Source organism: Vitis riparia, chromosome 19 (genome assembly GCF_004353265.1).
Source record: "Vitis riparia cultivar Riparia Gloire de Montpellier isolate 1030 chromosome 19, EGFV_Vit.rip_1.0, whole genome shotgun sequence".
NCBI lineage: Eukaryota > Viridiplantae > Streptophyta > Magnoliopsida > Vitales > Vitaceae > Vitis > Vitis riparia.
Window position 1 is genome coordinate 19,379,248 of NC_048449.1, and position 12,557 is coordinate 19,391,804.

The 12,557-nt window shown below is 27.7% G+C and overlaps 2 long non-coding RNA genes across 3 annotated transcripts; both read right to left on the reverse strand.

The window, feature by feature from the left end:
• Positions 1-274: 274 nt before the first annotated feature.
• Positions 275-5,543, reverse strand: LOC117908897. 2 transcript variants are annotated; one of them, XR_004650290.1, is made up of 5 exons: positions 5,166-5,543; positions 2,179-2,633; positions 1,011-2,001; positions 653-816; positions 275-524 (listed from the first exon to the last, which is right to left on the reverse strand). It is a non-coding gene; the product is annotated as an uncharacterized LOC117908897 (long non-coding RNA). The 2 variants fall into 2 exon arrangements; XR_004650289.1 differs by having other exon boundaries at positions 653-2,001.
• Positions 5,544-11,446: 5,903 nt separating this feature from the next.
• LOC117908898 lies at positions 11,447-12,555 on the reverse strand. Its single transcript, XR_004650291.1, has 2 exons — positions 11,673-12,555; positions 11,447-11,590 (listed from the first exon to the last, which is right to left on the reverse strand). It is a non-coding gene; the product is annotated as an uncharacterized LOC117908898 (long non-coding RNA).
• Positions 12,556-12,557: the final 2 nt, after the last annotated feature.

The following is a 12,557-nucleotide window of genomic DNA, read 5'->3' on the forward strand; positions in this document are numbered from 1 at the left end:
CTGATAACAGAAATTTTTGTTGTTTATTTGATAATTAGTAAATTCAACCCTGCAGCTTTGCCTCCTCTGACACATAACACATCCTCAGAATCCAATATGTAACAAAATGTTGATTTCCAGCAAGCAGCTAAATTTTTTGAAAAGGAACCAAAAGGTTGCGAACATATAATGATAACAGAAATGCAACTGGTTTTTCAAAAGTGTTTTTATTTTTAGATATGAAAACAATGGACATGTTTAAGAACTCATTGTTTTTATCACTTTCAATTCTTATAGTCTAAGCATGGTACCAGTCTTTTTTTTCCTTTTTCTTTTTTCTTTTCATTTTTTTAAAATTAAATAGAAATCTATTCTCATTTTTATTGCTAGACCTGAACATTTTAGACATGTACAAATACGAGCATAAGGGAGTATAATAATCATCACTCACAACAACTATGAAGAATGTACCTGATGCATATCGTCATCCAAAAAGGTCAGAAGCATAGAACTGTCTCCATACATCACTGTTTCATTGACAGACCCTGATGAGAATGCAGCACAGAACAATACAAATAAACTCCAGAAGATAGGGAAACAATTTCATTCACAACTTTGAAACTCATTTATGAATCTAGACATCAAGGCAGCAGATTGAACCTGATAAACTTACCTGGAGAACATGCAGGCTCAACAAAAATTGAGAACTCAAATCTGAAACTTTCAGCACATTAGAATCAACACACATCATTTCATTTTCATTCTACTTCAAATTTTCCCTCCCAATACCACTTGCAGACTCATTGTCAGACTCCAAACATATCAATCTGCTAATTTCTAACACATAACGCAAGCAAGGCATATAAATTAAATCAAATTCATGAAAAGTAGTTAGAAATTCAAAATTTAAACAAAATCCACAAAACATAAGCCTATAATCCTAAATTCACAAGCAAAACTTTAAATAAAGATTTACATTAATAATGATTTATCTGAAAAAATTAGAACAATTGGTTTTATGTAAATCTTACCTTGCTTTCAGTAGCATTCTGATAATTTGATCTTTTTATCATTTCTTGCTTTAAGTAGCATAGTTTTTTGGTCATCCATGGCCGAGATTGAGAAGAATCCCAAGAAGATGACCAACATGTTTGAGAGACTAGATGAAAGAGATCTCCACAATATACTGAATGAACTACCAATGAAAGATGCCGTTAGAGCTGGGTTCATATCCCGTAAATGGAGAAATCAATGGAAATACCTGGCCAATGTAGTTTTCAAGCAATCTACAGGAAAAGAAATCGAATCTCTTACCCATTTTATCTCCCTTCACCGGGGAAATAAGATAAAGAAGTTCCATGTAGAATTCAAGTATAGGCCTAACAAGGAAGATCAAGTGAATGAATGGATGAGTTTTGCTATTAAGAAGGAGGTTGAAGATCTGAAACTTGACTTTGATATGAAAGGGGACAATGATCCATTGTATATACTACCCCCATTCATTTTCAACTGTGAATCATTGGTTTCTTTGTCGCTCAAGGGTTGTGTGTTGGAGTTACCAGATTCTATCTATCTTCCCAATCTTCATACTCTCTCTCTCACACGTATGGAAACTGGAAGTAGAAATGGGAGGACAATCAGAAAGATCACTTCAAGGGCTCCACTGCTGGAACGAATGAGCTTGGTTAACTGCAGTAGGTTCCGCAATTTCAATATTGATGCCTCTGAAAGTCCAAACTTGAAAGAGCTGGCTATCATAGAGACCAAGGTTGATCTTGCTAGATCCACTGGAATGGATATCTGTGCACCAAGTGTTGAAAAATTGGTCTTCTTATACGCTTCGCCCAGGAGAGAATATCATGTAAAGGATGTATCAAACTGCCTTGAGTTTACCTTCGCTCTATCCGACCAGCCCCATGAGTATTTGTGGAAGGAAGTGGGAGAGGAGTTGTTGTCGTTGAGATATCATGTTGTATTACTCAATCTTCTTCCACATTTTCAACACGTCAGAGTTCTCAGAATCTGCAATTGGTGTGTTCAGGTATCAGCTTCTTTCAAAACATTTTATCATAGCTTTTTCTGCAGAATTTCCAGTACCATACAAACTTTCATTCACAAACTATATGTTTTGTGCAGAGTCTTTATAAAGCTGAGGTCTATGATAAGACGAGGAGCAGGGTATCCCTCTCTTGTACCAACCTGGAAATAAATACATCATTTCAGAGGTGGGAACTACCGGGAGTTGCCTACATGCTCAAAGCTTGCTCTGCCATTGAGGATCTGTGCTTTGTTATGGCCCCAAAACAGAGTCAGGTAACAGTGAAGGAGCGAAGGTAACATATATATTGTAACTCATCTGTATTGCAATTCTAAAGATATTTCTTGGCTTGTGAACATTCAGATCCCCCTACTGTTTCTGAAGCCAGATGATTTTGAAGAAAGACTATATTGGAGAAACAAAGCGAAGTCTTTGGTGATGGCCCACTTGCAGAACCTCAAAATTATGACATTCAAATTGCCTGGAGAGCGTTATCACAGTGGGAAACTTTGGCCTCTGGACTTGAGCACCTTCTTTATGGGAAGAGAGAATGGAGTTGAACTACTGGCAGCTCTTAAGCACAGCTCCAACAATCAATTACGCGTTGTTTTGTCCACTGATAAACAGCATCGACGTTTTCTTATTAAGCGGTAAAGGGTTAATCCTAGATCCTTATAGAACAATTCTGGAGCAAGGTTGCAGTCAGCAACACAGTTATTTCATCCATTGAAGACAATTTTGAAAGACCAAAATCTCGAACTTCCAGAGTAAAATCTTCATCCAAAAGAATACTTTGTGTGATTTGATATCAAAATGCAGAATTTGAATGCCACACCCCTAATGAAAGTATTCGATCCCACACCCTACACTAAGTGCAATCATACATAGGGGTCTCGTTTTGATCCTTTTATGTAAAATCGAACAAATCCTACCATACTAACACGATGAACTGTTGTGCCCAAGCCTGAAGATATATGTCACATAATGCTTCTTTTTCTTTTCTTTTCTTTTTTCCAAAAACATGGTTGACTTGACAACCATTCCATGGACTGTTTAAGAATATGAATTTTTGGTTTTCTAGTTAGTCCAATAATAGGATTCTTGGATTATGTTTGGTTTCCGGAAAGTATTAAGAAAAAAAAAATGTTAAGGAAAATGATTTTCTCATGTTTGATTGTCCTATAAAAAATATCAAAGAAAATCAAATATAATTAAAACTAGTTAGAAATTCATGCATTTTCACTTTTGCTTTCCTCTTACTTTTCATTTGTATTTTCTTTTCCTTGCATTTTCCCTCAAATTTTCCAGGAACCAAACATATTCTTGAAGTTTTTGATCCTAATGAACACTAGATATAAAGGGTTCATCCTAAAAAAATGTTCTTCTCTAAAACAGCAAATAGTCCAAAGTGAAAAGCCTACCTCAGTGGAAGTGACTAGTTTGTAGAATTCAGGAAGTACCATAATTTCCAAGATTCTTGCGTTATTAACTATTGTCTTGCATATAATTCTTAGAATGTGTGATATTATAATTGACAATACAGTAAGATAAAAAACGTCATGGTTAGTTTGGTTACTTTTAAGGATTCCAAATGGAGGTACAAGTCTGATATAATTCTATTTTTCCATGGCACTTGAACACATCAACATCCATGAAAGTGCAAATACAAGTATAGACATATGGCAAGACTCTCTTTCTGCAGCAGATGCAGGGAGAGGAGTTGCAGGGTAGCACTCTGCTGCTAAAGCAAAACAACAGCATGGCATGGGAAACTGCATGCCATGGGAGAAGTTCAGCACAAGTCATAAGGCAGCAGGAGCTAGTCGTAAGCAATGATTGGCATCTTGGCAGTTGACCACTAGCACAAGCACCATTGGTGCAACTGAAGCAATGGATGAGCCATGTGTTCAGCAGAAACAGTAAGGTGTTCAGGTGCTGCAATGCAGCATTGCTGAAAGCAAGACCCAGTCATCAGGGATTGAGACAATTGGTTCCATCTTAGAGCACTCATGTAACTACCTCTACTGCCTTGTTGGCATGGCCGATCAGGGGGCCTAAACCTAGTTGTGGAATTTGTAACTACCCAAGGCTGCCTAGAATTAGTCAAGGCATTATTCTGCCCTTACTCTTATCGGGTTGCTGGTGGTCTTATGGAACCCAAGGCCAATTTCCTTCTAACATAGTTATGGAAGCCTAAACCGTAATTTAGTGTAGCCTAGCAGTGTTTTTGAATTGGATTGGATTGGATTGGATGCTCAAGAAAAGGACATAAAATGAATCATTGACAGTTCCTAAAAAGTGGGAATCCATTCATCCAAGGCTCCTAAGTGTTAGATAGCCTAACTCTACAATCCACGATGCCTTCATGGAGAAAATGGGTACACAACCCAAGTACATAGATAGTATGCATGTCACAACAGTATGTCAAGAAACAAGACTATATGAGAAAAACAAATACATAAAAAGTCATCCTTTCTTCTGTTGCCAGTGATCTCTGCTTTAAGGGTCTTTCTATCAGCACTAACTTCTACCAACCAAACCGACACCCATTTAGACAGAATGGTAATGAGGAACAGAATGACTACTCTACGATCATCAATCACAGAGACAGGCCATAGTCTCTATAAATGCATTCTGAAATTATGGCTACCCAATGGGGACTAAAAACTGGTACATTGTAGGTCAAGCTATAAGGGGTGGAGATGTTCAACCAGGCAGAAAAGGAGCTAAAGAGGAGTCCCAATTCAACCCAAGATCAGTCCCTATAATGTAGCATATTAACTAAGCAAGTCTAATTCATGAAAACTTCGGGGTTAGTAGGCAGAGGTTCATACTAAACCAAACTCCGAATTAATGTAGAAAACTATGTGGTTTTGTAAGTAACTGCCTACTTCAATTCCCCAATTTAATGAAAAAGTGATGTTGAAAGCCATAGCCTGATGGGATTTTCAATAAAATAAAAAAAATGCTTATTTTACATGAGGTCTGATCTTTGTCGATTCATCTCAAAAATCATGAAATTATAAATAAAAAACGACAAATATTCCAAAGAAATTGCAAGGAAAAGCAGTATGGAAACCCTAATTACATCAACAATTACATAATTCTTAACGGTAGGTTAAAATGAATATTGTTTAAAAGCTCTCACACTTCGGGGCTTCAAACTCTGCGTTTCTTCAGCACATATACCGTTCTCTCGTAACTAGCTACCATCCATCGATTCAAATCAACTTCGAGTTACAAAACATCATCCACACTCATAAAAATCATAGAACTCCAATTAATTTTCAGGAATGAAAAATTACTACATAATTAAATTAATCCATCAACGCAATTTAATCATATTGCAGAGATTGAAAACGCATGTTATATACAAACTATTCACTAAACAACTGAACTTAGAAAATTTTTGTAAAAACTTTCCTGTTATTCAAACAACAATACCAATCCAAAGCCTAGCAACTACCCAGTTATCAAATATTTAACTGATAATCTTACTAATCATAGCTTGGGAAGTTAAAGGTAAACTCACCTGAGATTGGTATCATCTAATTCTTCACTTTTTTAGTTTCTCCAATTTTCTTGCTTTCCGAACACCTTTTTTTCCCTCCTCTGCGGAAGCAAACGAAGGGAATTTGTATATATATAAAAGTGAAAATTTTAAATTTTTAAATTATTTAATTTTTATATGATAAGTGAGATGAGTTTGAAATATATAGAAAATAATTTATTGATTTTAATTTTTTTTTTAATGACATTTTTTTTTTTAAATCAAAGATAGCTTTAAATTTTGAAAAAATAATCTTATTAATATATCAATTTAAAATTTTTTATTATACCTAAAATATATTTTATTTTCGTCTCCCATATTAATTTATTAACCTAAAAAGGATTTAATGTGTTTAAATGTGATTGTTTTTGCATGTTTAAGTGTTTCTTATTTTTATAATTTAAATCACTAAATTTGATTCTTAAAAGTTAGTTTTTTTATTTTAAATTTATAAAATTATGAATTGAAATTTTTTTTTAAATGAATAGAATTTATTTTAAATTTGTTAAATTTAATTCATTAAATGTTTCAAAAGTAGAGAAATTATTTTCATTATTTTAAATTCTGTAAAAAACATAAAGAAAAAGTTATGCAACTGTCTAGTGCCAAACATTCTTAAGAATGTCCGAAAGTACAATTCTAAATGTCATTAAAAGTATTCAGAAGCCGTAAAGATGTTGAAAATACAATGATGGAAAGTTCTAATCCATCCAATCTTACAACTCTAACTCTAAACATCTTTGGGAGAATTATCTTTTGGGGTAGATGAGCCCCAAATTAACAAAAGGTTCATATAACTCTTCAAATTAAGTTGAAGAATATGAAATAGTAACGGACAAATATACCCTTTAAGAACACATATAAAATATTTTATAAAATTAAGTTAAATAATTTTTTTTCAATAATTTTTTTTTTCAAATATACTAAATTAAATAAAAGTAGTTTTCAAAAATATTAAATTAAATAATTTTTTTTCAATTAAATATTTTTGAAAAAAAAAATTAATTTAATATTTGCTAGCAGTTATTTTTAATCTAAACTACAAGATGCCACCAACATTCTCAGGCTCTGACACTGCACATACGAGAAGCCCCAGATCTTGTATTCATTATCAGTGGAATTTTCCAATGTTTCAAATAAATTGTAATTGAATGATGTACAATTCATATCAAAATTAGAAATAAGTTTTATGATAAATTAATAAATTATTTGTTTATTTTTATTAATAGTTATCTTTATTGAAAATTGAAATTAAGTCTTATAATAATTTAATAAATTTATTATTTATTTTATATATTTTTTGTTATTATTTTTTTTATTAGTAAACTCAAATATATAATGATTGATTGAAAATATTAAAATTACAAGGAATATGACATGTCTATTCTAATATTAATGTTTTGAATAAAAAAATTTAGATATTAAATAAAAAGTAATTAATTATTTTTTATTTGATTAATTAATCATAATGAATATAATTATACATAATTTAATTTATTTTTTATTATTTAATAAACAATAATATTTTATTAATTTTTGAAATTTGAAAACTAAAATAATAATATTATTCAAATAAGATTTTTAACTCTTATAAAACTATATATATATTTTTTAATTATAATTTTCCTCTAAAATATATCAAAACTAAGTATGAAAGTGAGAGCATTTATAAATATTGGGGAAAAAAAAGGCCTTCATTTTGTGACACCTATGAGAAAATAAGTATATTTTAAATTAATAAGAAACTTAAATTTAATATTCAAATAAGTATTTAAATTTTGAAATTAATGTATTCTTATCTATAATTTTATATAAATAGAAGAATTATTGAAAGAAAAGATAAGAAAAAAAAAAAAAAAGAGTTGGATAGAACTTTATAGTTTTATTGCAATGATAATTAGCCCTTAACTAATTATATCAAAAGAACCATATCTTCTATTTGGAAGATAAAATAAGATATTTATATATTTTTTGAAACCAAAATTATCTTATTTAAAAAACTCAAATAATTTTTTTTATATATATAAATAAAATTAAAACTTTTTTAGACTAAAATATTTCTTTTCAACAATAAAATCTAAGCCATTTTTTTGTAGGTATAATGACAAAAATAAATCTAACATCAATTTTTATTGAAGTAAATTTCTTATAAAAATCAAGGAAAAATCATTCTTAAAAAAAATCAAATTGAACTACCTTTTTCCGGTAAAAATAAATGTGTAAAATCTTTTTTTAATCATATTTAAAAATATTTTTCTAAAAAAAATGACAGGAATTTTCTTTCCTTTTTTTTTTTATAAAATTAATTTTGTAAAGATTCTTTTTCTAAACAAGTTTGTAAAGATCAAATTTTCGTTTTTTTTATTTATAAAATAGTTGAAATTTTCCTTTAAAATAAGCAAAATTCTTTTTGAATAAAAGTTGTGAAAAAAAGTTTGGTTTGAAATATTTTTACTAGATAAATCTATAAGAATTTTCCTTTTGTTGTAAAATTCCTTTTTAAAAATGAAGTTTGGATTGAAATATCTTTGATAAGCAAATCCATGTAAAAATAAAATAAAATATTTCTTTCATAAAAATTGCAAAGTCATTTTTTAAATAATAAATTCTTGATTGAAATATCATTTTAAGAAAAAAAAAATTTAATAAAATTTAAGCAAATTTTCTTTTAGATAAACTTGTAAAAGAAAAAAATTTTAAAAGTAAATTAAATTTCTTAGAGAAATTTGTAAAAATCCCTTTTAGAAAAAGGCAAAATTCCTTTTTCTTTTAAATAAACTTGTAAATAAAGATTATTTTTTTAATAAAAGTAAATCAAGATTCTTTCCCTTGAGTTAAAATTGTAAAAATGTAATTTTTTTTAATAAAAGTGGATAAACTTTTTCTTTTAATAAAATTGGATAAACTTTTTTTTAATGTTTTTTTGTATATAAATTCCAAATCTTTGAAGATAAGCAATAAATTTGAAATTTTTTTTATAGAATTATTATTATTATTTTTTTTAAGTCCTAATCAAACTGTAAAATTTTTCCTCTAAATTTTTTTAATCAATCTTTTTTTAATAAAATCAAATAATAAAAATCATTTTTGGTAAACAAAAAAAAAAAGGGATTGAAACATTTTTTATAAATATTTTTTACAAATTTCACTTTTTTTTATTAATAAAATTGGGTTGCTACTTTTTTTTTTAATAAAAATGTAAAAGTGTTATTTATTTAATTGAAATCTTTGATAGGTAAAGTTATAAACGACTAGTCCAAACAGGGCAACCGGAGGTAAGATTGACAACAGTAGTGACAAAATCTCTCTCTCTCTCTCTCTGTATTTTCTTTGAATGTTTTGAAAGGTTGAGGGTTTTTTTGGTATTGTTTGAACTCCATTTGAAAAGATGTTAAGAGCTACTAGATATTGGGGTGCTCATAAAGGTCAATTTTTTTTTTCTTTTTTCTTTTTTAATCTCTATCTTCAGTTTTCATGTATTTGTTTTGTGTAAATATTTTATTTTATTTTATTTGTCATCCACGTGAATATATATTTTTTATTATCTTGTTGATTCCTTGCCTTATTTGTTGTAGAAAATGTATGAGTAGTGTAGTATCTATTATTTATTTATTTATATGTATATTATGCCTAGAGAATTAATCATGAGTATTGATTTTTGCTTGAAAAATATTCTAATAAATTAATTTCTTTAAATAAAATGAAACCTTAATTTAACAAAGATTTAATATTTTTTTAATAAATTGCCTTTTGTAAAAAATAAATAAATAAATAATAAATGGAAAACTTTTTGAAACCGAAATTATCTTATTTAAAAAACTCAAATAATTTTATATATATATATAAATAAAATTCAAACTTTTTTAGACTAAAATATTTCTTTTCAACAATAAAATCTAAGCCATTTTTTTGGAACATCAGTTTTTATTGAAGTAAATTTTTTATAAAAATCAAGCAAAAATCATTCTTAAAAAAAATCAAATTGAACTACCTTTTTTTGGTAAAAATAAATGTGTAAAATCTTTTTTTAATCATATTTAAAACTATTTTTCTTTCTTTTTTTTTATAAAATTAATTTTGTAAAGATTCTTTTTCTAAACAAGTTTGTAAATATCAAAATTCGTTTCTTTATTTATTTATAAAATTGTTGAGATTTTCCTTTAAAATAGGCAAAATTCTTTTTGAATAAAAGTTGTGAAAAAAGTTTGGTTTGAAATATTTTTACTAGATAAATCTATAAGAATTTTCCTTTTCTTGTAAAATTCCTTTTTCAAAATGAAGTTTGGATTGAAATATCTTCAAGCAAATCTATGTAAAAATAAAATAAAATCTTTCTTTCATAAAAATTGCAAAGTCTTTTTTTAAATAATTAATTCTTGATTGAAATATCCTTTTAAGAAATATCTTTTTTTAATAAAATTTAAGCAAATTTCCTTTTAGATAAACTTGTAAAAGAAAAAAATTTAAAAAGTAAATTAAATTTTTTAGATAAATTTGTAAAAATCCCTTTTAAAAAAAGGCAAAATTCTTTTTTATTTTAAATAAACTTGTAAAAAAAGATTATCTTTTTAATAAAAGTAAATCAAGATTCTTTCCTTTTAGTTAAAATTATAAAAATGTAATTTTTTTTTTTAAGCAAATGAAGTACTTTTAAAAGAAAACAAAAAATTCTAAAAAATCAAATTGAAATGCTTTTGTGAATAAAATATAAAAAATCGTTTTTTTAATAAAAGTGGATAAACTTTTTCTTTTAATAAAATTGGATAAACTTTTTTTTTTATTTTATGTTTTTTGTATATAAGCAATAAATTTTTCTTTTTATAGAAAAAGAAATAAATTTGAAACTTGAAATTTATTTTTATAGAATTAAATTTTTCCTTTTAAGTCCTAATAAAACTGCGAAAATTTTCCTCTAATTTTTTTTTAATCAATCTTCCTTTAATAAAATCAAATAATAAAAATCATTTTTGGTTAATAAAATAAAGGGATTAAAATATTTTTTACAAAATTCACTTTCCTGTTAATAATCTTTTTTTATTAATAAAATTGGATTGCTACTTTTTTAAAAAAATGTAAAAGTCCTATTTATTTAATTGAAATCTTTGATAGACAAAGTTATAAAAACATTTTTCTAATTAACTTGTAAATTTTTTTCTCAAATAAAAATTGAATTGAAATATTTTGTAAATGAAATCGTAAAAATTCATTCTCGTTCTAGCAAAATAAATAAAAATATTTTTTATTGTAAACAAAACCAAATTGAAATGTTTAATAGATTCTTTTAACAACCATGAACGTAAATAAGTAAATAATTTCCTTTTTCTAAATATGGTGTAAATATTTTTCTCAAATAAAATTTGAATTGAAATATTTTGTAAATAAAATTGTACAAATTCATTATCTTTCTAGAAAAATGAATAAAAATTATTTTTATTATAAACAAAACCAAATTGAAATTTTTAATAAATTCTTTTAAGAGCAATCACCGTAAATAATTTTTTTATATATAAAATTAAATCAAATCAATTATTGAAAAGAAATCGAAACCTTTTTCTAAATAAATATATTGAAATTATTAATTTATATTTTTTTTTTTTCACAAATTCCAAAACTAATTTTTGAAATATATTTTTTTTCACTTAAATAAATCCATTTGTATAATTTTGTAATTTGATTTTGTTATTATTTTTTATGTCTTTTTCAAATAAGAAGTAACACAAGTTTTCTTTCTTATTTTGTTTTAATTTTCTTTTTAAAAAATAAACTAAACAAGTTTTGGTGACTCTTAACTTTCCAAAAAATTACATTTTTCATAAATAAGGATGCCCGCCAAAACTGCAGGTCAACACCATACTCACCAAAAAAAAAAAATTTGCTCATACAAAATAAATGGGGTGGCAAAACTTTAATATAGAAAGGATGGGGCAAAAACATTGATCACTTCATCTACAGTTTTACTATAATGAAAAGGAATACTATAGAGCCAAGCCAAAAGGACTACAACACCATAACGCGTCCATTGCCTGTGAAAGAAAAATAAAATAAAATAATAAAAACAAAAAAGAAAAAAGACAGGAAATATCCCTCACAACATAAGTTACTTACAAGGGAGGAGGCTCTCTGTGTATGGCACCGGAAGACAAATCGCTACTTCTTCACCATCATGTTCCCAGTTGAATTTTCTCCAAGTTCTGGTCCCCATGTTATAGAGATGAAGACGACTAAAAGTTCCTAAAAGAATTTCATTTTTTCGCGTGGCTATATGGTCAATGATATGTGCAACGCTACAAAAGGGCATATAATCACTCCATTTCTTGGTCCAAAGGGACTCCTTGCTATCTTGCAAAGCCCATATATCAAATCTATATTCCTCAAGTCCATTGTCAACCACTAAACACAAACAACCTTCGAGATTGATCAAGTAAGGACGTAGAATTTTCTCATTTGGAAGCCTAATTGTGCTAAAAATTTCCTCTCTATTAACTACAAGGATGGAGTCGATGCCTTCTTCTGATCGAGTGAACCAGTAGACTATTCCATTAATGCATACATGATTGGAAGGAAAAGAAGAATAAGGAGTGTGTGCAAACCCAAAAATTGAACATGGCCATTTGGTAATAAAACCCAAGAAGATGTTGGTGTATAATTAGTAAATTCAACCCTGCAGCTTTGCCTCCTCTGACGCATAACACATCCTCAGAATCCAATATGTAACAAAATGTTGATTTCCAGCAAGCAGCTAAATTTTTTGAAAAGGAACCAAAAGGTTGCGAACATATAATGATAACAGAAATGCAACTGGTTTTTCAAAAGTGTTTTTATTTTTAGACATGAAAACAATGGACATGTTTAAGAACTCATTGTTTTTATATCACTTTCAATTCTTAAAGTGCTTGCATTTTTCAAAACACTATGTATACATATATATATGCAAGTATGTGTATGTGTGTGTGTATGTATATATATATATATATAGTGGTCTAAGCATGG